The sequence below is a fragment of the Melospiza georgiana genome, chromosome 2 (genome assembly GCF_028018845.1).
Source record: "Melospiza georgiana isolate bMelGeo1 chromosome 2, bMelGeo1.pri, whole genome shotgun sequence".
Taxonomy (NCBI): domain Eukaryota; kingdom Metazoa; phylum Chordata; class Aves; order Passeriformes; family Passerellidae; genus Melospiza; species Melospiza georgiana.
In genome coordinates, this window is record NC_080431.1 from 72,723,786 (window position 1) to 72,751,650 (window position 27,865).

The 27,865-nt window shown below is 36.4% G+C and overlaps 1 protein-coding gene across 3 annotated transcripts in view; it reads left to right on the top strand.

Annotated features, from left to right (window-relative positions):
- The window catches only part of GRM5 (glutamate metabotropic receptor 5), a 244,074-nt gene that overhangs the window by 152,804 nt on the left and 63,405 nt on the right, over positions 1-27,865 (top strand). The window lies entirely within an intron of this gene.

The window sequence follows — 27,865 nt, forward strand, 5'->3', positions numbered from 1 at the left end:
CATGTTGATTCAATCTGAGGTTAAACTCTGATTTGGGGTAAAAAAATGATAGTACAGGTAGGAAGCTGGTGCCCATCTGAGGCCACCAGCATAGTCAGCAGCTTTGGCCAGGTAGGTCACCCATGCAAAGGTAGAAATGCCAGGTCTGCCTCTGTGTCCAAGCACACGGGGCTTCCTATAATTGTTTCTACTTCATTTTAGAGCAGCATTCTGGTGTGACACTGTAGTGGGTATAAAATCCAGGATGGAAAGGTCTGTGCTAATAGCCTGTTTCCCCAGATAAACTAGTCTGGCTTGCTGAGAATTAGAACCTCCTAAAACAAGTCTGACAACCACACCAAGCTGAAGGCCACCTCTCTGCAACTGAGGGCTGAGAGCTGCAGCTAGTCAGAGGGAAAAGCAGTTAGTGACAAACTATGTTTTAGACTGTACAGAAAAGGGGTGCAGGCTACTGTGCTATAAGGAGAAACAGAATGAGCATTAATAAGGAAATTTTCTTCAGAAAGCGCTTGAGGAAAAATCCATTTTAGTTCCTTAACACTGCTTCTTGGACAAAGGACTGAAGAACTCCAAAGAGTAAAGGGAGTTTACTTCCAGTCAGAGTTGCAGTCACAGTAAGGGGTTTAAATTAACAGCTGCAAAATTGAGGTAAACCCCTCCCAGAGCCCTTAGAAGAGCAGGGAAGATGATTTTCAGATTGCATGTGTCTCTCAGATCTACACCACAGGGGTTAAGGGGTGATCATGCTGTTGAGAGTGGTCCAACCTTCAAGGGTGATCCCAGGAAATCTGTTCGTTTTTTGGTTAGTTTACTGCATTCTCCCCCCCATTATTTTGAAAAAATCTGTTATTCCATTTAATTACAACTCAATCTCTGGTATCGTTATTTTATATCTGTTTAAGGAATGAAACACAAGATTGATTCTTTTACACCTCTGGACATAAAAAAGTTCCTTTATAGTTAAATATCATGCATAATTGTGCACTGCAAAGTCTCCTTAACCCCCACATGTTGTACAGAAAAGTTATTTTTATTCCTTCCAATTTAGCATCTGTTTCTGCGGTGCAGCAGTCCCATGCAGAGCTTCATTTAAGTCTGGAGGTCTGTGTCAGTATTAAGGTCTCTGATAACAGATTGCAGAGAAAAATTGAGAAATGATTATACACCACATTAGTTTATGCAATATAGAAAAATAGAAAAGATTTGAAGAATGTCTCTGTTGGAAATGAAAGATCAAAAATGCGCCACTGAGTTTAATTTATTTTTTTTTAATTGGGAAGTGGATATTTGGCACATGAAACAACCTTATAACAAAGCTTCTATAAAACATTTTAGACCTCTGAAGCTAAAAAACATGCTCTTTTTAATGCTGTTAAGAAGAAGCAAAATTCAAAGGGTAACAAGTTGTAATTGCTTTTTGAAAAGAAGGCTACCTAAAGTGATAGTTATTTTTGTCCATTTACAGTGTACTGCATTTCCTAGCTAAATTATAGAAAATTATATGCCATAGTTTTCTTTCTGCCTTTAACCAGCTTTATATGAATCTTATAGTTCATGTCTCAAATTTTGTTTCATTGTACCAGTCATATTAGGTTTACAAAAATATTCTACCCAAACACTCCAGATTCCTGATGATTGGCTTTCTGCAGGGACTAATGATGAGCATATTATTCTCTTTGGTGCAAAGCTCTTCAGGGGACTATCCTTCTGTATTTACTTTGTCTCTACTACCCACAACAGTGTATCAAATTTATGTTCTTGGAGGTCCATCTTGGGGAACCAGAGATGGATTTATTATAACCAGCACCATGGAACAAAGAAGTAATGATATGAGTGTTCTTCTACTTTATAACCAAAAGTAAAATAGAAAGTAGGACAAGTTCTCCTCATTTAATTCAAATAATTCAAATGATTTCTCAGTTCCTGGGCAGTATATAGAAAACAAAATAAATGTGGAGATCGGTTCAAGTTTTTTCTTATTCTTGAGTAAAATCACATAACTCATAACATGCTTTAAAAATATATACTAAAAATTGTCTTTGATTAATCTAAACTTAATTATAATGTCAGTGTTTTTTAATGTATCTTATATATTTAGAAACAGCTGGAGACAAATACGATCATTAGAAACTCTTTTCATTATGGGAAAGAATATGAAATGTCTTTTGTTTTGGCCTTTTTCCTTTGAACCTGAGGCTTTAAACTTTGATATTTGAGCCCAAAATGCACAATAAAAAAGCATGAGACAAATTCAGGAAAGGTAAATTTGGTGAATATTGAATACCATAGGTCCAAATACAGTGTCTCGTTCAGGGAGCTGCCAAGTGAGAAGTAGCAAGAAATGAGCATAAATCAGCAGTGGAAAGATAAATGTGTACTGATAGCCAATTCTGGCAAATACTGGAGACAGAGTACTGATCTCTATGTCACTTTGGTCTGACCCACTGTGTTAGCACTTATGATTTTAGATATTTATGTTCTTTTCTTTTTAAAACATAGCTTGAGTTTTCTTGGGAGTTGAAACAGCTCTCTACCAATTGGTATGTGGACAGGCACTCTGAAATGGGAACTTTATTGCCAGAGTAAGATATTTTCTCTGTCATTGCTTGCCAACAGCCATAATGCTTTCCAATTCAAGTTGAGCAATTTTGTTGCTGTTCCAGCACCTATATGCTTGGAATAAACACGAAGCACAGGGTGCATTTCTGTGTCCTTGGACTTGTTTGTTACTGTGTACCAAGGCAAAATTGTAGGAGATAAGACAGCCTTTGTGGCTGTGTTGGATGGACATGTGTGGCTCAGGTTAGTGTCCTGTTGTGGGCATTAGATCAACACACATTCCCACACACACAGATGCTGGAATACTGTCCACGATGAGAATGAATGGTGTTAATGCTCAGGGCATATTTTAGGATCACCTGAAATCTTCTCCAGAGATCCTGGGAGATGCTCTGCAGCCCCTAGGTTTCTATCACATCTTGTCAAACTGATATGTATTGCCTAGGTTGTTCGGTATTTTTAAGATTCGTAAGGAAAATGATGGAAGAAGGTTGAAGTGTCTTTAGCTGGTTCACATCTTCCAGTTTTTTATTGCTGTCTTAACCGATAGGGAGATATTGTCTGGGAGGCCTTCCCAGTATTGTGACAGGGTTAGTATGAGGGCAGCAGTCAGCCAGAAAAGTCCAAAGCTGAGAAGACAGAAGCAGCTCAAGAGGCTTAAGGGTAATTACTGAAGGGCACAGCTGACTTACATTTCAGTTCTTTGCTGAGGCTCTTTTCATCAGCATTCACAGCTTGAGTGTCAGGCTGACAGCTTCCACACTAATAAATAATATAAGTGAATGTATTGGCTTTTTATATACTACAGTCTGGCCAATGCTCTTGTGCCTATTTGCATTCAACTTAGCCCTAATTTTAATGAGCTTTTTTTACCTCTATACCAAATTATTTAAATTCATATTACACTGCATACAGCTAAGACTCAAAATCATTCAAAAACCCTCAGACTTCCACAGCACATGTGATATAGCTTCAGCTTCACATGAGCAGCCTAAAGTTTCTAATCTGCTTCTAACTCTATTTTCAGCACTAAAAGTCAAGAGGTTAAGATGAGAGTCAATTGGCTTGCAAGCCAATTTGTTGTGCTCTGAAGGCTCCTGAACTTTTCATCCTTGCTTCAGACTCTGGCTTTACTCCTGAGTAATATCAGAAGAATAACATACTTTTTAATAGGCCTGTCTACATTAACAACAGAATCACACCATCACAAAATGGTTGAGGTTGGAAAGAACATCTGGAGAGCATCTTGTCCAGACCCCCTACTCAAGCAGGACCACCTAGAGCCAGTAGCCCAGGATCATGTATCAGATAGCTTTTAAATATCTATCAGAAAGGATGGAAACTCCACAACATCCCTGGAAAACCTTTTTCAATGCTTGGCCACTGTAGCATTAAAGAAATGAAATTGTTTCCTGATATTCAAAAGGAAGCTGCCGTGTTTCTGTTTGTGCCCATGGCCTCTGCTTGTGGCACAGCACTACTGAAGAGAGCCTGTTTCCAGCTTCTTTGCATGGTCCTTTCCGGTGTTTATATACATCAATAAGATCCACTCTGAGCCTCGTCTTCCGAAGGATAAGCAGTCCCAGCTCTCAGAGCCTTTCTCAGAGAAGAGATACTCCAGTGTCTCATTCATCTCTGTGGCCCCTTGTTGGATTTTCCCCAGTATGTCTATGTCTCTCTTGTACTGGGTTGCCCAGAATTGGGCAATAGAAAGATAACATTTAACATATTTAACATGAACATCAACAACCATCATGGTATGAAATTAATATTTTTAACAAACAAATCCCAATCAAAAAATAACTGCATAATTTTTTATCATTTTTCTATATCTTACTTTCCTGATGAGTAAATTTTCAAGCACTAACAGCTACAGACAAATCTGGTTTAGTCAGAGTGACAAAACAATCTAGAGGCCCAGAATTTGCCCCTTTGCTAGGAAAGTATGTTTGAGCCTTCAGATGTCAGGAAGGAAGAAAAATATCAGGGGTAATCTGCTGATTAGAAAGGGAGAATTAGTGATTCTTAAACTCAGTTCCCACTGAGAAAATAGAGCTTTGGTATTGATTCTGTATTCAACTCCTGGCAAATTTAATTTTTCAAGGAATTAAGATAATTATGGGATACTTTAAAAAAAAGAAATCTAATTTTTAGAAGAATTAATTTGACTAATAAATGAAACATTTTTTTTCCCACAAAGTTGAGTTTACAGTGCAAGGAGAGTTCTAGTCAAATCTTTAAGTTCTGTTTCCAATAAATGCCATAGAGCAGCAAACATAAACTTGCTATTTTAAGGACATAGATCATGTTTAATTTACATTGATCTTGCTGGCTTAATAGGGGAAGAAAGTGATATATGAAACCTAGGTGTGCAAGTAAACTGACTCTAATCTGGGGAGAGCAGGAAGCCATCAGAGAGCAATTCCTACTTGGAATACATTCAAAATGAACTGCTGAATCCTTTCATCCAATCTAGAAGAAACTCAATTACAAGAAGTGGCATTATGCAACATAATAAAAGTAGTGTCAGCTCCAAATCTGTGAAAGCGTGTTGACACAGGGAATGACTCAAACTGATGGGACCATATGGTGAGAAGGAGTGTGTGAACAAGCCTCCTTGTCTTCCAACCAGAGAAGTTTGCGGCAGCATTCTTTGACTGCAAATAAATCTCACACCCTTTAAATCCATCCATTGAAATGCCATGCAGAAAATATGAATGGTGGTGAGCTTATCAAAGTGTTCTTGTGAAGAGAGGTTGTGAATGTAGCTCCAACACAGCTGGGTACAGCCCAAGCTTGCTTACACTGACCAGGATGTGTTGGTTTACTGCCACAAGGAGCCCTCACACAAATTGTCATAAACAAAATGAACCATTACACAGGAATTCATTGTCCCACAATGGAATTTTAAAGCAATTTATTTAGTGATGAAATGTGAAATAAAGGACTTAAGATTGTCACCAGCTTTAAAGCAGCCACACTGAAAAGGCCACTTTTTCACAGAAGACTAGACAGTTGTTAACTTCGAATCCAATTACAGTCTTTCAATTGACTTTAACTGGACTCAAATAAGGTTAAGAGAAGCGGCAGATCACCTAAAACACATTGTTTTTCTCCAGTCAGATAAATGCTGATGGAAAAAACTCTGGTAGAAGTAGTTCATACTCTGCTCTGCTCTGCTCTTAGCCCCATGGAGTTCTCTTCAAATGGGAATGAGAGACATTTGCTAAGTAAGCAGTGAATCCTATATTATAGACAAGTTAGACAAAATGATTTTGCTGAGTTAATGGAGAGGTTTGAACTGTTCCCTCTGTAAGAGGGAGCCTCAGGGTTGTGTGGGAAAGAGGAAGGAAAATCATAAGGAAAGGAAGCAGCAATTTATTAAAAAACACACAACAAATAACAAAACAAAACAAAAAAATAGAAAAGCAAATCACATCAATTATCTATGAGTAAGGAAGAACTAGAAATGTCACTTTTTTTCCATAATAGTGGGAAATAAACACTAATGTTCCTGAGCAGCCTTCCAAAGAATAAGAAAAAAAAAACAAGATAACTTAAGGATGGAGTCTCTGTCCAACTTTACAGGAATCTGTCGCCTATGAGTACTGTAACTTGCATTGTGCTATTTTGTATGTTTACACTACTTAAGAAGCTGGTTAAGGACACGGAGTGCAACATTAATCCATCATTATTTTGACTGCTATATGATAAGCACACTCCCAGGCACGATTTTAACCTGAACCCAGCAGCACTTTCCTGGACAGGGGAGTGGTTTGGGAAATAACACATGCCATAAATTGCTCTCAGCAGGCAGTATGAGACCATATTGCCAAGGGAAGTGAGAGAAAGAAAACATTTAGTCATGGGCAAATTTAACAGTGCCATTTCTCAACAGTGCCAGGGAATGGCCCCAGAATGTTTTAGAAGTAAAAATATATACTTTCAGTTATTTTTTTCCATTCAACTTAACTAGTCATTGTGCCTAAAGTGGAGATTTAAGAGCAGAGAATGCTTTTGGAGGCTGGGTTATTTTTTTAAGTTATTTTTTTCCATTCAACTTAACTAGTCATTGTGCCTAAAGTGGAGATTTAAGAGCAGAGAATGCTTTTGGAGGCTGGGTACAGCCAACTGCTATGGTGCTATTGCAGCGAGATTTCAAACCTACCAGTAGCAGTGACCAGTTTATGGTACTAAACTGATCTGCACAGCGATATGTTTAGGATTATTTGTGAAAGTGAGGGTTTTTTTCCCTTATTTACTTAAAAAATCCACAAACCAGTCATTTTATTTCTCCTAAGGCTCTTGCCAGAAAGACTAGAGGTCAAGTGCTACTTTCTTCATCCTCTCACTCCTAGCTGCAGGTTATCTAAAGTTAGAAGCATTTTGGCCCTTTTCCACGCTGCATTTAAATAAATTTGTAAATCTCTCATTCAGGAAAATTCTTGTTAGCCACTAAATTTACACAAACTATCCAATGCACATAGTAATGGACCAAAGATTTTCTGGCCGTGTAATCTCAATTAACTGTTTTACAAGTATGGTTCTAACTTTTATGAACAGATAAATATCTTTATGCAATTAGTCTTAGATTGGAGGTTTGTTTTGTTCAATTATTTTTTTGCTTTTGTTTATGTTTGTGGGTATGTTTTTTTTTCCCCTTTTACAGAACAAAACTTTCAGTTGCTGCAGTTTAATTCTGGGAGGTAAAAACTAAGTTCATTAAGATGACATCATTTGCAAAGACTGCAGTGTTCTTTATTTTGCAGTTTGGGTTCAAAATGTTCAAAATATTTTTTCGCATAGATTAGAGTAATTTTAAACCATTTCATCAAAGAACAGGTAACTATAAGAGGAATCCAGTTCAATAGAATGCAGATGAAATTCAGAGCCTAACTTACTTGGTACTTCATCAAACTGTCCTGCAAAGGCTTTAAATGGAGATATCTTTTATAAGGCTATGACTTGAAAAATGGTTTATCAGGATTTTATTTTCAAAGTGTTTGGTTTCAACATTTTTTAGTGTAAGTTGATACATTGCCTCAGAATACTGACAGGAACCCAAATTTAGTCTCTTTTGTTGGTCTCCCTAATCTGTCCTTAGTTTTTCTGATGTTGAAACATAGAATGTTAAGCTATGTAATACCTTCTAATTTATTTATTTAATTTACAACTACCTGAAGTACTACTTGCTTCTTTATTCTCCTAGGTAATTCAATATGGTCTAAATGGATATATATCTTAAATAAATCAGGTTTGATGCCTGAATCAGAAAAAAAGAGCCTAGCTTACTGATGCAGCGAACCTAAAATGAAAATTACAGCTCCCAAGTAGGTGATTCTGCAAAAATAGTGGGGCCTGCTCTTGGGTTTTTTAATGATCTGCAATGCACCAGAATGGCCCCTGGCATGTAGTTAAGCTACAGAAGGAACATTTTCCAAACTCAGCTGCATTCATCCATCTTCATAATTTCTATTTCTTTGCACAGACTTTCTGTTCTTGAGGCCACTTGGCTGACTGTTTAAAAGTGCCACTAAGCTGGGTGCCTGAAACACCTATATCTGAGAACGTGATTTCATATGCAGAGGTAATCCTGCATCACTACCCATTCCAACCCAGCATTCCAAAGCATCTCTCTAGCTGTTGTCTCATCTTTTCAAAAATCTTCTCTTCTGTCATAGTTAGTTTGAGACAAGAACTGCAGTTTTATTTGCTGGTTGTATAGTACTTAGTATGTCAGAGCCCCTGCTTGCTGCTGAGATCCTTGTGTGCTGCCACCAAGCTAGCTGCAGGAATTTGGGAACTGACCTCTGGTTGCAATGTCTCTTCAAATCATTCACAGATTTACTTGTTTAACCCAGTCACTGTTGTGTGCCTTTGGAGGTGCTGCTTGCCAACCTGCTAAGCAAGACAATGAAATGTTTCCATTATTTTGTTTAAGCTGGGATATTTCCTTTTCTTTTTCCAAATACTGAGTAGTAATCCTCTTTATCTTCCTTGCATTTTGTCCGAAGCATGACTAGCATGTCTCCGTCCCGATGTATTCCATGTCATACTCACTACATGATGAGTTTTCATTGAGAAGGATGTTTTATGTACAACTTGCAGGTTTTGCTCTACATTTTTAGCTCCAATTGCTTCATTTGCAGGAGCTTAAGTAGTGCTATTTTGGAATTTGGCTATTCTGAGAGTGTGTGACAGTGATTGGAATCAGAGCTCTTTTCTCATCCTGATGCTTTTTTTGAAACAATCAACTTGTGATACCATTATTACTCTAGTGCTTCCAGCAACATATGCATTCACCACTGACTTTTAAGTGTATGTCCAGACATTGTAGTCTGTGCTGAGGGAATAGGACATCCCTTAAAACCTCTTTTCAGGTTACAGCCCCTAAGACCTTGCTTCCAGGCTGAGACTGCATGTCCAAGAATTGAATCAAGGTGGGATCCTAAATTGCTGCATCACGTCAAGGTACAGAGAAGAAAATCTGAGCAGAAATCATGAATTTTATGTAAGCTATTTTGTTTGGCTTACAGCAGGTAACTGCTACTGTATTTTACAGGTGTGGTGAATGCCTAAGGCTCATTCACATCTGAAGTGAATCTTCAACAGTAAAATCAATGTGATATTGCACAGGATGTAAACCCATGTGTCCCTGTGTTTGAGAATTATCTGAGTTAAATCATAATAATGATGAATATGCTTCATACTGAAATTTTAAGAAATGCCTCATGAGATGAGGCTGAGCTGACTACAAGGACTTCAGATCATACTGGCTGCTTGAATTCCCAGGCTGGAGCACAGGTCAAATTTGAGCAGTAGCTTTAGCTCTATTCTTGCTCCAAGGCATAACTGCCTGCTTAATGATGTAAAAGTAGTTGACCTTTTTCTTTCTCTTTTATTACTCAGTATGTCCCTTCATATGGCCAGAACAAGGTTAGTATAGTGGTTTTATGTTAATTAGAGACTGCTTTTCAAGGGTTGAATCCTACCAGGTTTAAGTCTGTGCATGAAAGGCCCCTAGATACCAGCAGAGCAGCATGAAGAAGCCCAGAATAAGAGTGAATTAGAGTCCTAAGATGTAATTATTATTAGCTATATACAGACAACAAGCAGTGCTCTCTTCATCAGCTGCCTTCTGGTCTTATCCTACTGCACTATGGGTCTCATCCCTTCCATCTGAGCAAAGTCCTTGAGGCCTCAGAGGGTATTGCTCACCTTGCTGTCTCACTTTTCTGCCCGACCACTGCTCTGAGACATGGGAGAGGCCCCAAGTCCATGTCACTGGGATGTGTGGTTCTGCTTCCACAGACCTGAACAAAGTCATGATATGCCGTCATGTCCCATGACCAAAAGGAGGTTTGCAAGTTAGATTGAGATGATTGCAAGCATGATTGCAATAACATGTATACATTATGATATTCATGTATCCTAATGCTCCTACAGATTTGATTAGGGAATGTGCAACAGAAAGCTTAACATCTACTGAATGGATTCCCCCATGAAGAGTTACCATTACCATTACTTTTGTGGAGACAGGTTGTTAGAGATAATACATACCTTGCATGTAACAGCTTAACATTTACAGCACTTGGCCAGGAGATAGGAAGCTTGTCTTCTGGATCCTCCATGGTCTAAGGGAGACTGAGCTTATGTGTCTCAAGCAAACACCCTAAACCCAAGATAGATTTGAAAAAAAAAATATTAAGAAGGTTTCATAACTCCTTATTCATCCAGGCTGGTGTACATCCTGTGAAGTAGGCTACACTGGGATGGAGAGTGAATGTGGCAAGGCTGTCTGAATGGCATGCAAAGAGATGTTGGCCTTATTTTTGGTTCTACTCAGGACTGAAGTTGCAGTTTGTATGAAATAGTCATTATGCAGAAGATGAAAGTAAGCCATCTTAACTTTATATCATAAAGTTTCTTTTCTGGATATAATTTTGGTCATATAAAATAAGAAAGGAGAAAAACCAACTTAGAAAGAAATGCAGAAATTAAAGATATTTCTGGATTTGTATTATGGAAGGTTGGAGTCCCACTGTTCAGTACTGTAGGCAGCCATTAATTATTTCATGCCTTAGAGGACACAGTCATGAACTGACACTTCAATGCACCCTACCACAAAACAGAAACCATTAGGACTGTCTATCTTTTAAGAGATGGGAGAGAAAATCATGTCTGTCACAAAGTTCACAGAATCTCAAACCTTTTGATAAAATGAGACAGAGATTTACTGCCTTACATCTATTTCAATGGAAGTGAGGTTTATATACTTCAACCCAGATACCTTTTTCCTTTTTTTCTTTATTAAAAGGAAGAAATAAATGTACTTCTGTTAAATTTTTCATGTAAGTTCTCACAAAGAAGAGATATTATTCAGTTTCACCTAAGAATTTGCACTGTCCATCACTCTAAGCAGTTAGAGCAGAAGTTTCAGGGAATAAGACAAAATTAACATCCTATTCTTTATAAATTCCTAGAAAAAGAAATTTAGTTTGCATACTCTGAATTAAGTTATAATACAGTAGGCAATTCTAATTACACTTCAATTTAGAGCAGATGACAATTGGAATTACAATTGCTTTCCAGAAGACATCTAAATCAAATCCATGGCACTTTTATAGCTGGTGCTAATGAATCAGCATCTTACACAGCACATCAGTAGAAATCTTTGTCTTTCAAGAATGAATATTTGAAAATAAAAACAGAAAGAACAGATGCTCCACTGTAAATTCTCAGGTTGAAGGAGTTCTCAAATCTGATGAATGCCCATCTGATGAATGAAAGCTTTGTTTCAATAACTTGGGTTTCTTAACATGCTGCTAGGTCAAGAAGATCTCAAGGAGCAGTTTAAACAGAGTGCACCAGACAAAGCCCAGCATGTTCTGCTGGAAAAGGACACCAGATCAAAGAGACAGCACCATATCAAAGAGATGGCCTTCTGGCACCATGGTTTGTCATGGAATGATTGATGGCTATTGCAAAATAAATAAATATTATTAAAAGTCATGTTATAGGAAGATGAAACTAAAGAAAGTCACTTGAAGGCTGCTTAATGACCATGGTTAGCTAACCAAACCTCTATTTCTTTACTCTCCTGCATTTCACCACCCCATATTTTCTCATATAAATAGCACTTCTGTAATGTTCCCTTTTAGATTTGGAGTTGGCACCCCTATCTCTTTTCTGGAAGGTTTTACTGTTGTCCTTTGGCAGTTACAATCATCCTAGAAAATAAAGTAAAGGAAAATTTATCCTTCCCACATAGAACTAACAAACTGCAGTAATTTTCTTATACTTTCACTGTAAATAACCTTTACCTTTTTTCCCTTGTTTTGTGGTTGCAGTCTTTAGTTATGGATTTCTTCCTTTTTAAATTTATGTTACCATGAAATTCCAGACTGAATAATTCCTGAGTTACTTTTTTTTTCAGTTTGGCAATGTGGCTGCACTTTTGTTCTATTATTAAATTTACTTTTGCGTATGTGTTTTACCGTCAAGACCTCCTTCAATGCAGAAAAATTTCAAGATCAGGGAACGCTAAAGTAAAATAAACCCAGAATTCTCTGCTATCCTCCTATTGGAAGCGTTGCTCTATGGGCTGAGCAGATACATAGGAGCATAAAATGTTGTTGGTTTTATTGATTTGATTGGACGAGTAAAAACTATAAAAGATTAATTTTTTCAGGAAACGATCCAAGTATTTTCTGCCAAACACAGTCCCATGAAAATGTCCCAAGACATTTGACAGCAATCTGCTGGAAAACACCAAGAAAGCCACGAACAACAGAGAAACAAAATAAAACACCTCTATTATGTTCCCCATGCCCTCGGTCTTTGCCCTGTCACACAAGCTGTAATCAAAGTCTCGTATTTTCCTTTGCTATCACAAGCCTCTTGGTAGCTTGACTTCTAATTATTTTAGCCAAAGAACACTGATGCTACAGCCAAACTAAGTATAGCTTCCTGGGTAACATGGGGATGTTGTGCAGGCAATGTTCTGGATCACTTATTCCCAGTTTTTATAAGCCAAATTTCACACCAGCCAGAGCAGATCCCATTGAGAGACTGAGCATCAGAAGAACTTATTAGCTTCTCCTGTGTCCATATACTTGGCTCATACTTCATGGTTTGGGAACCCCTGCCTCAGATTAGGAAAATAACTCCTATTCAGGTGTTTTCATGTCTTCCTTTCCATTCCTCTTTTTAACAACAGTACTTATTAGCAGTAGCTTCATTTTTGTCATTGAAAATCAATAAAAAACCTCTGGGACTTTTAATTGCATGGAAATTATGTATGGAAATCCTAAATTCTTTTTTTTTCCTGAAGAATTTTAGGGGATTAGTCTGGGATTTTTTCTGTGAATGAAAGTTATGTGTTTCTTTTTAGAAACTATGTTTATTTGTCTCATAATTTTTTTCCTTCAATTCTTATTGCCTAATTCTTTCTCATCACATAAGCACTTTGATTTCAGAACACCAAGCAGTTTCAAAAACTCTTTTATTATTCTAAACTTTCTGTGACTAATATAGGTACCTCAGATAAGGTCATGCTTTTATTTTAGCAGCCTCTCTGGGATGAAAAATCCTCACAAAATACTTACATTTCCTTTATAATACTTTTGGCAGACCTTTAGAAGGCAGTCTGATAAAAGATCAAAATATGAGAACTCTTTACCTGTATCAGACCTGGCTGCTGAGTCTATTTTGAAACAAGTTCTTACAAGAAAAGTACTTCTGATTTATCTTTTTTTTTTTTTTTTTTTTTTTCCTGAAGGTTTTGGTTAAGGCAGTTTCATCTCTTAATGTCCCCACAGCTCTTTTTCATCTGTCTCCTTTATGAGCAATTCAAGTGGTTAAAACAATTATAAAAATATAGATGGATATAAATAGGTGTGTGACAAATACAGAGAAACATGACTCTTGGATTCTTAACCCCCAAAGAGTTCAGAAACAAATCCCCAAATTCCAAATGTACTCTGATCATTGCTATCACTATTTAACTTTCTCAATTAAGAAATCAAATGCATCATCCCACTGAAACTAATTTGCGTCTCATTCTTCCAAACTGTATAGAATTGGATAGTTCACAGCACTGCAGAGAACTTAAGTTAAAAATAAAACCCTCAGAAAAATAAAACCCTCAAATGTCACAAAATACAATTATGACAAAATACAATAAATGACATAATCTTGGTTTGGAATCAAGCATAAGAGTATTTAGATGTTTCTAAACTTTTCAGAACCATGATTTTATCAGCACAAGTTACTTTATTTCATTAAAAATATAGTCCACACGTCTTATCACACTAATACTTGTGTATTGTGTATAGATACACAATACTTGTGTATTGTGATAGACACTCAGTGGTAACACCCTACACTATTCCAGCCTCATGGAATTAGTGGAATTCCTGATTTGCTGTCAGAAAGAGAGAAAAAATATCCAAATAATTGTGAAAGCTGTCAGAGGAGAGTGGTTTCTTCATGACATCACTGGCCTGAACATTAGGTGGAGCCATCTGCTCGATGCCTCTTCAGACCTCAGTTATGATGGCACTTTATCATCAACAGCATTTTGCATTTAGATATTTCCTCCCAAATTAAAGTATCTTTCCCAGTCAACTTAATCTCTGCAAACAATAAGAAGGAATTAAACTGGTTTTTGTATATTGCTAGGTTCTTTCCTGAAAAATTCTACATTGGCAATGACTTGGTTTTTGTTTGTCACTGTATTGATTGCACCTTTATTTTACATTTTCCCATGCCATATTATGTATTACAATTCCATTTCTAGTGCAAGGTTAAGAAATAAAAAAAATAAAAAAATAGAAGTAATGCAGTATGTGACTTATTTATTTAAGGAAAATGCTGTTTTGTTGGTATGCTCAGGCCCAAAATTATTGCTGTTTTCTTACACCAAGGTTCATAGAATCATAAAATCATTGGATGATTGGAGTTGGAAGGGACTTTAAAGATCATATAGCTCCAACCCCCTGCCATGTGCAGAGACACATGATTTGTCTTTTTCTCCACCTTTGCTATGTAGACCTAATTTTGCCTCCTGTGCCATGACTAGAGGGACTAAATTACATTTTAGTCTGCCTCTGATATTTCTGTCTCAGATTATGACGTAGATATGTTTCCAAAAAGCAGTGACCCCTCAAGTCTGGGTACCATGCAGTCCACACACCAAGGGCTATACCAGCCATCTGCAGGGCATGAACTGCCATTCTACCCCTACTAGATACTGATATAATTTCAAACACAGGTTTTTTTCACTATGAGCTTTTCTTCTATATATTTACCCAACAGTATTTCCTTCTTGCCCTTTCTGTCCCTACAACAGCCTCAAGGAAACCAAAACTATGGCAACACAACAAACACAATGAATTTTTGTCCCACTCTGCTGGAGAAGCTGTTATTCCTATGAATATGAATTCTTGGCTGCCAGAAAATGCTGTTGTAATCTTTGTGTCACTGCCCACTCACAGACCACAGGAGCACCTCAGTGTCAGTGGTGTTTCTTTGCATAGCATGTTCAGAAGGAATTACTGCTTTGGTCTCTCCAATAGCTGGTTTTCACAGTGTTTGTTCATGTCTTTGAGAGCACCACAGGCCTGTTTTATTTGCTTCATGTAGGCTATTCATAAGTTTCCCAGGATATTGCAGAGGGAGTAGGCACAAATGTACTGGATGTCATGATGGTGAGAGACTTACTCATATCTCAGGAGAAACATGCTAAACAATAATTTGTGGTAGAATCTGCAGTTATTTCACCTGTGACAAAGCAGCAGTCGTGAGAGTGCGGTTGCACAAACTTCCATCATGTTCACCTTCCTGGGAAGAGTGTTCAGTTCCCCTCTCCCTCCAGTCAGGACAGAAATTGATCTATCAGAAAGTTCCTTAGAAGTTATTCTGAGCAATTTCTCTTTCAGTCTCATCAGTATTTCTGTTCTACTACAGAGAAGTCATCAAAATGTTCTCGTGGCACTTGGGGATGTGTTTTAGTGGTGGACTTGGCTGGGTTAATGGTTGGACTCAATGACCTTAGAGGTTTTTTCCAGCCTAAGGATTCTATTTCCAAGCTTAAGGGTCTAACCACCAAATTGTTTAGTCATGTTCATTCACACTTTCAATTAATAAATTGATGTAGACAGGATTTTATAAAAGAATAATATCAGCTTGATACCTACAGGAAAAGGAATGAAAAAAACGAGGTCTGATGACAAATATTTGGTTCATTTTATTAAGTATCATAAACAAATATTCATGCCAGGATGTTGAATACAACAGGAACTAAGAATCATCATCCAATAAAACCTTGGCATTATTTGGTGAGGTACTCAGAGTTCTGGCTGATACTGACAAATGAAAATAAGTAAATATATTTTTAAGATATATTTATTAAACTATTAAGAATAAAAAGGACAGTCTTTAATGCCGTATTTTAAAAAAAGGAAATAAGTAAAAGTACTGAAACTATACATATTTTAAGCAACATAGATTTAAAAATTATGAAATAAAATACTCAGTGTAAATAGGCAATTTTTATTTAATTGTCATAGATTTACAGCCAAATAAAACAATTTTAAATATCTATGTTTCATACTGCCAGCCAGTTTTGCTGAAAGGGTTATCTGGTTAAAAAAAATCCCAAGAGTTTCGTTCCAAATTTGTTGGTATTCAATAGACTAGAAAAAGTATTTAAATAGATTTTGAAATGAAAATTAATTGAAATTGGCAGGCAGGTTCTTTCTCCTAAACTTTTAAATGTCCCTCAATGTGGAGAATTGAGAAGAATTTTTTCTATTTTTTTTTCATATTGCTTCCTTTCCTTTGCTCCTTTTAAAGCCTCTGAGACTGCTAATATTGGGCTATATGGTGCATTTTCAAAGAGTTCTTGTAAGCTTTCTTTGAAAAGGTCAGGTATGTCCATTGATTTACTATTGCTAGGTACTTCTGAAGTCTTTTTGTGATTTAACAATAGTTTATGGTGCAAAAGATTTATAAGCAAAATAAATAAAATAAATCCTTTTAAAAGATTCTCTTTTTTTCTTCTTGGCACAATTCAATTTAAAACAGAGCTTCTACCAGTCTATTATCACAAACTTTAAATAACATCACTCTGTTGAGAAAAGCTGCTATTGAGACTCGCTGTTACAACCAAAATCTCTCCTGGCACTTATATGATTTTGTACTTCAAGCTCAATTAGGCACTATAACCCTACTAATATTAACTCTTTTCAGAGTCACTTCTCACTTTACTTTTTATCATGCTTCTCCTAGTTAGGAGAGCAAGTTTATACTCTCAATCAATATTTCTTTTCAGCCAGGGAAACAGAAGATTATCTACTGACACTTTGATTCAAGAAAGTGCATTCAAACATTTAACATGGCTTAGTGATCTGCTTTGGCATAGATCCCACGTTGACTCTAATATTTCCTTCTATATTTTTATATTTTTTTAGTTGAAAAGTGTTGCTTGGCAACATGGATATGGATTCAGCACTTTGCATTTTTTCTACCTTTGAAAGATTGATAAAGAGATCTGTTTCTTCAGTATTTGTAATGTTATGAAGATGTTCCCATAAAATTTTATTGAATATCTAGAGTATTGTAGGCACTGAAATAAATTACGGAACCCAAAATTTCAAGATATGTAAAACAAAGCTCTGATCTAGAGGCTTTGTTTTTCTCTCTTCATGCTGACCAATGCCAACAAAATCTCTGCAAAATGTTCTCTCAATATATAAAATTTGGAATCAATTTTCCAGTTGAATATTCATGTTAGGATTTGGCTTAAATACAGTCTAACATGAAAACTCATTAAGCTACTCCCAACAATAAATAATGCTTGTGTTGCCCATGAAGCTAGTGGTAAACAGTTGCAAACATCAAGAGACTTGCCCTTGAGTAAGAACCCTGAATGAAAGTGTTTTAAATGTGAATGTGTAAATTAGATTTTAAACTAGGGATATAGCCCTACAATTAATGTACCATTTACAGAGGAATAGGTACAAAATGTATTATCATATGTGAGCCATTTTAGTTGGAGACATACTTTGCTATTTTATTTGGAGGTTTTCACTTACAGTCCTGTCACAAGGAAAGGTCTTGCTATGTATGAACTGATAAATCATGATAGATGAGTTCCTATTATCATAATTTATCACTGGTTTAGGACATAGATACACTAAGGAAAGTAATAAAAAATTGCTGATGAAATCATTGCACCTTGTCCTATGTCTTTCATGTCACTTGGAAATATTAACAAGGTACATCTCAAATGTCAATTTTCAAACAATGAATTTTTTCTAATTTTAAGATTTTTTTTAAATCTGTGACATATAATTGCAAGACAGACAGACATGCAGTTCATGAAGTTAAAATTTATTTTACAAAAAAGAATCAGGTATTGATTTTTTATCACTATTTCCTGAATTTATGTCACCCATGTGATCTGTATATAAGTTAATTCTGGAATGTATTTTCAATACAGTTTTTGAAAGAACTTGTCAAATAACAACCTGTTGTGTTACTGTACTGCAGAACAAATATTTAAGCTTTTTAGATAACCCCAAATACTATTTTTTTTTTCTGTAGGCCATTAACAGTCCTTTATTTTCAAAGCTTTGTTTCAATAGATTTTAAGCCAAAACCCCTCAGACCAGATCTAAATATTTGCAGATGAGTGAGCAGTTCTAGTGATAGACTGTACTGTCAGAGAGAGACATGGAGATGTTGCCAAACTTCACCTGCAGGATTCACTGGTGGTAACCACAGCCACATGTCTGAAACCTAAAGCCTCATCGTGATGTCTTAAGGGCTTTGCATGAGTATAAGCATTGCTTTCAGTAATTTCAACAAAAATAGGTTAAAAGTACATACTAATACTTTCTTGGTAGACTTACAGTTAAATACAGATAATGTGTTAAGTGATACATTTTTACTTGAAGTATGATCATCTCATCACATTTTTGCCCTTTTTCCCTCAATATATTCTGGATGGCATTTGTTTTCAACTTTACACTTTGACTACTTGGATTTTTAAGCAAATTTCTAACGCAGAAGGCAATTTCACAGGGTACAGATCACCCATGGGTCTCATTCTGTTTTTGTTAAGGCAAATCTCTGTCAACTCAATACAACAAAGGAGCCATAAATGTGTTGTTCAATGAAAATCAGGCCTACTTGAACAGAGAAACTAGGCAAAATTTAATGGTCCTGATCTAATGGGCTTCATATCTGTGAGTTCTCTCACCTTATTTTAAAAATATTCCTCCTCCACATGGGTTAGCACAGTGTAAAGAAATGTCAGCAATATTTATGCTGAGAGAAATTACTTTTTTTAATGACACATTAAAACACGAAGATGTGGTAAAGAAGCCACTGGCTGTGAATTTTTAAGGTACTTGTTTGGAAAGTAGTATCATAAACAGGTGTTATGAGTTACCTTCACCCAAACTGAAATGATCCTAAAGACTACTTCAAATCAGACTTACTTTGTTTCATGTTGCTGACATAAATCCTCACCCATTAAAATGGTAGAACATGTGAGCTGCTGTCTGCTAAACTTATTCAAATTCTTCTTCTGGGCCTTGACTACATATAAAATTTTTTACTGAACTCCATTAGGGGGAGATTGTTGGGTTTCATGAGCTTTGGTTTGAGCACAGTAAAGCAAGTTCTATCTTGTCTGTGTGGATGGCAACACAGAAATCAATCTCTCATTGTGGGAGTTATGGTCACTTATTTAAAATTTCAAACTCCAAGCTCTGGGCACCTCAAGTAATTGGTATAAAATTAGTTGAGTGCATAGATGTGCAGTTACTTTTGAAAATGATTGTTCTAAACCTGTAGAAATGAGAAATAAAAAATGCTTCAACAAAAGAAATCATAAAATCATAGAATGGCTTGGGTTTGAAGAACCACCTTCCACTAGATCAGGTTTTTCAAGGAGACCCAATTACTTAAAGAAATAAAACAATGGACGTCACTCTGGTTTCAGATTAATTTGTGCCACTAAGATGTAAATATATTCCTGAGCTCTGATTCTTGTAAAAGATTTGTGATTTGCTGCAGTGACGAATCCCTTGAACAGACATCTCAAACCTTGTGATGTATATATTGCATCGTAGCTCTGAGGTGTCAGCACATTCAATATGAACCACTCTTTTTAAGAAGAAGGTGGCTTTGGGTGCTGTAGAGCAGAGGCAGTCAGACTGCAAGGTCTTTGACACATTTTCTTCCTCTGAAGGCAATTTTGTCTAGTGATGTAATTTTCCTGACAGTCATGATTCCTCCTCAAATAGTTGACTAGGAGAACGTCATGTTTGTAGCCTGTGACGCCTGAATTATTCTGAATTGAGCTTTAGAAGATGAAGGGCTTATAAAGCTGCTCTATATTCAATTCTCTCTATATCCATGGATAATACCAGTATGATTGGATGGGATGAGCCAGTCACCATGCATTATATTGTCTGAGGGCAGGCACTGAATTAGAGGGATATGTCTTGATCTGAGCAAGAGGCAGTCCTGGATGATGTCAGTGGTAAAACTTCAGCTGATTTAAGCAGGAGGAGAATTTCAGTATATTTTCACTAGCTTGGTTTCCTTTGCTGTATTTGCCTCCATTTGCTGGACAGGATGTTAAAAAATTATTGAAATTACTAACTCCCTGGGAGACTGTGGATATTATTTGATTTGTATTTTTGATTAACTGTGTGCTAATTAGTGCATTTATGGGCTTGAAATGATCTACTCTTTCTCTGAAAAAGCCTACATAATATTTGTCATTTTAAAATCTTTGCACATGCAGAATTTGCTATGCATTGTTCAGCTAGAAATCTTATATTAGCCCCTATAGATCTACTAGAGTATACACAAAAGTCTGGAGATTTAAGACTTTTTAGAATGCAATATTCTGCTTACCTCTGTACTATTAGACCAGTGCAACCTTTCTAGGTAGGCATGGTTTTAAAAAAGGTCCTAAATAATATTGTTAACATACCATCCTTACCTTTCTATTCCATGTTCAAAATTTCATCCTAAAGTTTCTGATGATTCATAAACAAATTCTCTCCAAAATAGTAATGTATAGTGTTCACATATGCATTGCTATTAAGAGTAGCTACTGAAATATGAAATATATTTATGCTTCTTTAAATTTTATTTTGTGTTGGCTAACTTTTAAGCTCATTTTTGTTTAATGTTTACTTCTCTATAAAATACCTAGATATATTGGTTTAATCATACTGTACCTTGTTTATACATTAAGTATATTATTTATTACTAAAGGTGTTATTCTGCAACAACAAGAGGCAACATCTCAAGTGTTGTTTTGAATTATATTTCATAGCATATTTTAGTAACTGTTAAATGAACTGTTAAATGCTAAAAAAAAAGCTTAATAGCTGGCACACAGACATGAGAGATTATTGCATGCTGATTATTGTGTGCATCTTTTCAGGGTGAAAATCCTGTAAATATATACTCATAGAAAAAAAAAATATGTTAGCATATATATTATATATATACATATGATTATATATATAATCATATATACATATGATTATGTGTATTACATTTTCTGTCAAATAAGTAAATGGCTTCCCTTAAACCATTTTTTCCCATTCCTGGTATATTTTTAAAGTAGTAAGGCTATCACAGTTATCTGTTCATTCATATGCCTATGTTTGAATTTATCTTAAAGATTGTTGTTGCATGTCCCTAAAAGTAGTGGTTGGATGTCTAATGGGGAATCATTCCATCACTGGCAGCCTCAGTAAATTACTATCATAAGATAACTCTGATTCAGAATAGGCTTTATAGGACTATAGAATAGTCCAGGTAGACTTGATGTTATGAAAAATCCTCTGAATCAATGGGACCAATCATGAGTAGAAATGCAACACTGGTTGTCTGCAGCAGAACAAACTGAGGATCTTGCAGCATTTAGGGTCATCCCAGAGATGTTTCCATTCCAGGGGCATGGGATGTGTAGAAAATAGCTTTGTGACAGCATTTGAAGACAGTAGGTATTTGCTTATCATTTCTGCCAAGCCCTGATTTCTATTCATGACTTTTTTTGGTAATTGTATATATACCTTTTTTATATTATGTAATACAGCAACAGAGACTACTTTCCAGTGCCCTGAAGTTATTCTGAAGTTTGAGATTCTGGAGGAGATAAAAATCAGTATTTTCACAGTAAATATACATGTGAAATTGAAGTGCTTTAGACATGAACCATTCTTTTTCCTTTCCTTTTTTTCTGCTGTTGCTGACATTATGTAAGTGGTGGCTTTTAGGCTGTCACTAGGAGAGGTTTATGGTTTGAGGAGCTTAGAGTGAATTTTAGATATAACTCAACAGCATTAACATTGTTGAAAAGAAAAGCTGCTGCAATATTTGGAAAAAAACACTTCAAGGGTATGATGTAATCTTTTTACCCTATAAAACAACAGTGAAGAAGCAGTCCTGATGTCTGATGGCCAGTTCCCAAAGAAAGTTTAGGTTTTCCTACAGGGACATCCCTTCGTTAGCTTTTACTCTCTTTTAACCATCCTTATCTAATGCAAAATCTGAAGAAAAGTGCTTCCCACTACATTTTTTACGACATGTCATGAAAAGTTTGGTTTCTCCTCCCTCCCTGCCCCTTATTAAAGTCTTATCAGTTTCTCCTGGGTAACTATAGCCAGGAGACTGGACACAGCGTGGGAGCTGCCTGCTTGGAATGTGAACAAGCATTAGCTTGGAATAGGACATCCCTATGTCGATTCAGATCACAAGAAGACACACCTTCCCTGCCCTCTGGTCTTTAGCCCACAGAGCTCTCATTTTGATTCTCATTGACAGCAGCACCCAAGTCACGTCCATGACACTGTCAGGATTATCAGAGCATCCCAAGGTAGCACTGAGTCTGTAGAGACAAGGACCAGCTGGGCACTTCAGGAAGAATGACACCCTGAGTGACAGCAAATTTAGAAATCAGCTTGTCAGAGGAAAGTTGGATTAAACTGGGTCTAATCAGTCTAGACAAACATCAAAGCCTTTACAAATAATTGACTTAGTGTGAACGTAGCAAAAAAAGTAAGGGACTTCCATTGTAGCACAACTTTGCATTTGATCCCAAGAAAAGCAAATTTTCTAGCCATCCAAAATGCCTTTCTTCTCAGAAATGTATCAAATATTTTCCTTCTCCTCATGAAAGAATTATTTGAGAATAAAGAGAACATACTGCACAGTTTGAGTGTTCTTGGTGTTTTCAGGAATTCCAGGCAAATTTCCCCTCAATTTACGGGACATCTCATGTGACTTATATGTACAGATATAACTTCAGTTAAAATGGTCAGCTTTGACTCCTGGCAAGTGTAAAGAAATAGGAATCACACATTGGAAAGTGTATTTTTTTGTGCACCCGAATACAGTCAGGCTGAATTACTTTGCAGCTCTGAACTAGAGATGAACACAGCTGCAAAACTCTCCGTTTTCATGCAAATTAGATGTTGCTATAGGCTACCATCCCTCAAGTTGCCATCACAACCTTTCTCAGCTTGGGGAAGTTTGGATACTCAGCAAGTAATTAGTACCAGTAATCCCCTGTGTAAGATATCAGCCAAATTCACTGCATAGCTACTTCTAGCTATCACATTGTAGAAAACTGTGGGCCAAACTACCTAAAAATAATCAAGTAATTTCTTTCCTTTTAATTACCCTTAAATTTATTTATTTTTATAATATGCATGAAAAGGAAGGAAAAAAAAGAGTAACTGCAATCTAAAAAAAGCCAGGCAGCAAAACAAGAATTCATTGCATGCACAGTTATTATAAAATGAGCTCATCTAAATGCATCAGTTTACAGCTGCTCAGCAAAAGCAATGCCACCCTTCTCTCAGTATTAACCAAACAAATTTACCTTTGCAAGACACATAGTGCTTTGAGAAGAGTGTCAGGACTCTTTAATACTTTTAGAGCTTTTGAAATATATGGAAAAAAACCTTGGAAGAACAAAGAAATACAGTGAAATTAATTTTAAAGCCACTCAGACAAAAACTCCTACACAGGTGGAGAAATATATTTTCAAGTGCTATTGGTCAGATTTTTGGCAGGAGAGTGATTATAGATGTGGGCAGAACAGCAGTTTCCATCATTATCATGTGGCCTGCCCATAAACAGATTTTTGCATAACAAAAAAGACACCAGTCTACAGCCTAATGAATGCACTCATTAACTGTAATAATGTTAGCTATAGCTTGAAAGGGACTTCAGAGAAAAAGAAATCAGCTCAACTGATTCCAAGACCCTGCTGCATTTTCAACATAGAAAAATAAGTGGAAGAGTTCGCAAAAGGGAATCTATTTTTGTTGTACACCTGTGTCTCTTAGTATTTTTTCTAGTCTTAGAAATAGAGGTTTAGAATGTGTGCTGAATTTTCCAGGTGATTTTCACAGGAATCCTAAAGCTATGCTTGTCAGCTCACTGGTACTAACACAACATTTTACTGATCACAATTTGTCCAGAGCCAAGAGCCAAAAACTTTCTTTCAGTCTAGTGAATCACTTAATGGACCAAACCATGAGACACATCTGCAGCTTTATATGCTCTAAAGAACTGCAGTGAAAAGACAAGGCACAAGGTATCATGGCGAGGAGCTTCTGCTGGAACATCACCTCCAGCTGGTGTCCTGGATGTCCACCAGATTGCAGATGTAGCTGGCTTAGCATTAGATCTCTCCCTGCTGCCTTCTCCCACCCTGGACTGGCAGCAGCCTAGAGCAGACAACTGCACCATCCTAGTTAGTTAGTTAGTTCCCAAAAAGTCTTTATATCTTGATAATATATTCCTAATAATACCTGATAGATCTTGATAGTATATACCTGATACCTTCATAGCTTCTCAATGACAACCTTTTTTTTTTAAAGTGAGCGGCTTTAAAGAAAAGAAATAAAAATATCTCCAATAGTCAAAAAAATCATATTTGCAACTCATTGTTGCTTAATTTATTAGTACAATGAAACTAAAAGGAGTTGATTGTCAAATAGTCACAAAATAGTGCCTGAAAAGGATTGCAGTAGTTTAATGGACTGTCAATTTGCACAGTGTACCTCTTTGTTTTCTGCCCCTCTTGTATTATCCAGCATATACTCTTGCTAAATTTTGAAGCAGACTACAGTTAATGGTCTTCAAATCAAAGGTTGTATATTGTTTTCCATAATTCTATTCCCAGAACAGCAAAGTTCCAACTCTGCCAAGGTGCTGCATGGAATGAAACAAAACCACAACAGGCATTGGCATTGCTCAGGAGTACTTAAATCTGAAGTTGTCCTTGAAGAATATTGTGGTACTGAATGGAAAAATAGTCAATTTTAATATTTATTTAATCTCTTTATCAGCATTGGATATTCCAGTTTGAAACTTTTTTAGTCCAGCTGTCCCTAAAAAGTGGCAGAATTTCCCCACTTCCTTGAAAGGCTTCTCAAGAATATGAAAACTTTCACTGAAATCATTATTATAAACCCTATAACTGTCATTTAAGAAATGGCTTAAACAAGTATAAAAGACTTGTAATATGTAAAAATTGAATCTGTGTCCATTTAGTGGGTAGGCATGTCAGTTTGGGCAAATAATTTTGTAGTTTTTTAAATATCATTGACTCATTGGTTTTGGAGTTTCATTTCCCATGACAAAGGTCATTTGGGCTATGGAAGTCACAAGTCTTACATATAGGGCCAATATTACAGAATTGGTGCTATGGATATTCAAAACTGAGAAAGTGGCCTTAAACTGCCAGACCTGTGTTTACTTCAGAATGTAAAACAAAATGTCTAAATTAGGGAATGTAGAATTTCTTTTCTGTTTTTAAACCTCAAAGGATTATCTTAATTATACTGAGACAGTGTTATTTGGGGATTAGATGTAAAACCTTCCTTTCACTCAACAAAAGAGAGATAAAACAGTTTCATTTTCATTAAGAGTTATTTTAACCCAGTGTACACTCCTTCCTCCCCTGACTGCATCATTGGAATTAGCTGCGTGTATAGCTTAACACATCACTCAGCCGAAATAAATTTCTCTTCCTTCTTGCTTCCCGTAGCAACTACAGAGAGAGAAAAAATACAATAATGAAAAAAATAACTAAGGCAAAACACTACAAGAATCTGGGGGAGCTGTGATGGAGAGCTATTGTTTTAAATTTCTCTGAATTTTTGGTCTAACCTGATGGGTTTTACAGAATCATCATTCCCAGACATATGTCAAATATCAACAACTCCTAATGCATAGTGGATGTCAAGAAGTCAGATAGCCTACTGCCATCCCTTCACCAAGGCAGGGACATTTATGTCAGATGGATGCTTGCCTGTCTTGCTCTCTGACACCCCTAAGAGTCTTCACTTCAAGCTATTCTAGTTCCTCATTCTCTTTGTTGTGAGGAAAATTTCCTGGTGTCTGAGTCATTCTCTTTTCAGTTTAAGTCCTGGATGCTTATCTCAATGTGATAAACAACTTGTGATCTTTTAGCTGATGCTTTTGATGTACCTGAAGACAAATAGCACATGTCTTCCCTAGTATTGTGTTTGGTTCTTTAGGCTATAAGTCTTCAGCTAATTCAATCAAGTCTGTTTTCTAGATCATCTCGCTTTTTGGTTAACCCTTCACCTCTGAAACAAACAACTAGATTTTTAAATAGTCATTCTACCCTGTAGAATACTCCACTTTCACCAATTTTGGAATAGTAGTTTAACATTTGCTTTTCCACATTGTCCATCTGAGGCTTTGTTATCTTTACATTGTTGTCTGTACAATATGTACTTCGAGTAGGTTTTATAGAATATTCCTAAACACCTTTTGTTCAAGAAACTAAGCTGAAATACTTATTTGAATGAGAAGCAGCTCTGTTGAATTAAGAAGCTCTCCTGCAGAAAAGTTGAGAAGGAAGGTTATGTAATTGTCATTAAAAAGTTGCCATTTCCATCTTTTTTAATAATTTAAAGGTATAAAATGGTATCTCTATTGCAAATCTTCTTAGAGGGATAGCTAATCATAAAGTAATTCTGTAAATTTTATAGCACCCTCCTGGATTAGATCTACAAACCTACTCCTTTGAAAATGATAAAGAAATTAATGATAAAGATAATTAATGATAAAGAAAACAGACTTTTTTCTGGGTTTTTTGGGGTTTTGTTTTGTTTGTATGAGACAACTCATAAGGCTGCAATACTGCCAGCATGGCTTTAATTCTTTCAAATTCTACCCAGTTTAAGAAAAAAATCCCTACTACAAAGCCTATTACCTCCTGCATTAAAAACTTATCAGGTTTCATGAGGGTGGATAAAACTGCTTTAAAAACTTGCCAAAGAACAAGATGAATCTTTTAAAGGAAAGGTTAAATCAGTCATAAATTTAAAACACCTTCTGTGGCTTTTATCACAACACAACCCCTAGTGGGTTTTAACTCTGTCCAGTAAACATTCCTGGTGGAAGTGGGGGCTTTTTGTCTTACTGAGCCTCTGGAGTGCAGTTGGGAACATTAACACCTGTGTTAATCCCTAAGCTGGAAGGTAAATTTTCCAAGTGTAATACTCAAGCTAAACAGCAATGCTCATCTTTCTCCTTTTGCGAATGTATATTTTACTCTTCTGTGCTGAGTAAATCAGTGCATTTGAAATCCGAAGCATGTTTAATGGTTCTTTCATTTTGATTCCAGACACTGGGTATTTTTTCCCCCTGGTGAAGCTGCTACTTGCTGACATTGCAGCTGTGCTAGGAAGACCTAGTCAAGAGTCCAGGCTCTGCTGAAAGAGTGTCTTGTGCAGGAGTCACTGTCTGAGGGTGTGTTTGCTCTGTGTGGACAGCTGAATTCACAGCTTAAGGAATGCACTGGGGACCAGGTGTCTGCAGCAGGATTCCTGCCTGCTCTGCAGTACAGAAGAAAAGTTTAAGACAGGCAGCGAATGATCAAAAGAGAACAGATCCACACACATAAAGGTCACCTACATCACTTAAAGTATGACTAACTTACAGAAGGGCTAGCTTTAAACAAATCATGAAGATTTAAAATAAGACAAGTTGAGCTTATTTTTCATCCTTCAATTACACAACTTTTAGGATTTAAAGGTACTCTCTATAGTGAACATCAGTGACTTCTTAGAGGAGGGACAAATGCTAATCTTAGATTCTTCTCCAAGTCTCTGAGCTTTGAAAAACTGAAATATCATGTTCATGATAAAAGAGAAGAAATCCGAAATTGTTCTAATGAGAAATGTACATTTTTAGGGTTGAGTGAAACTTCATAAATGGC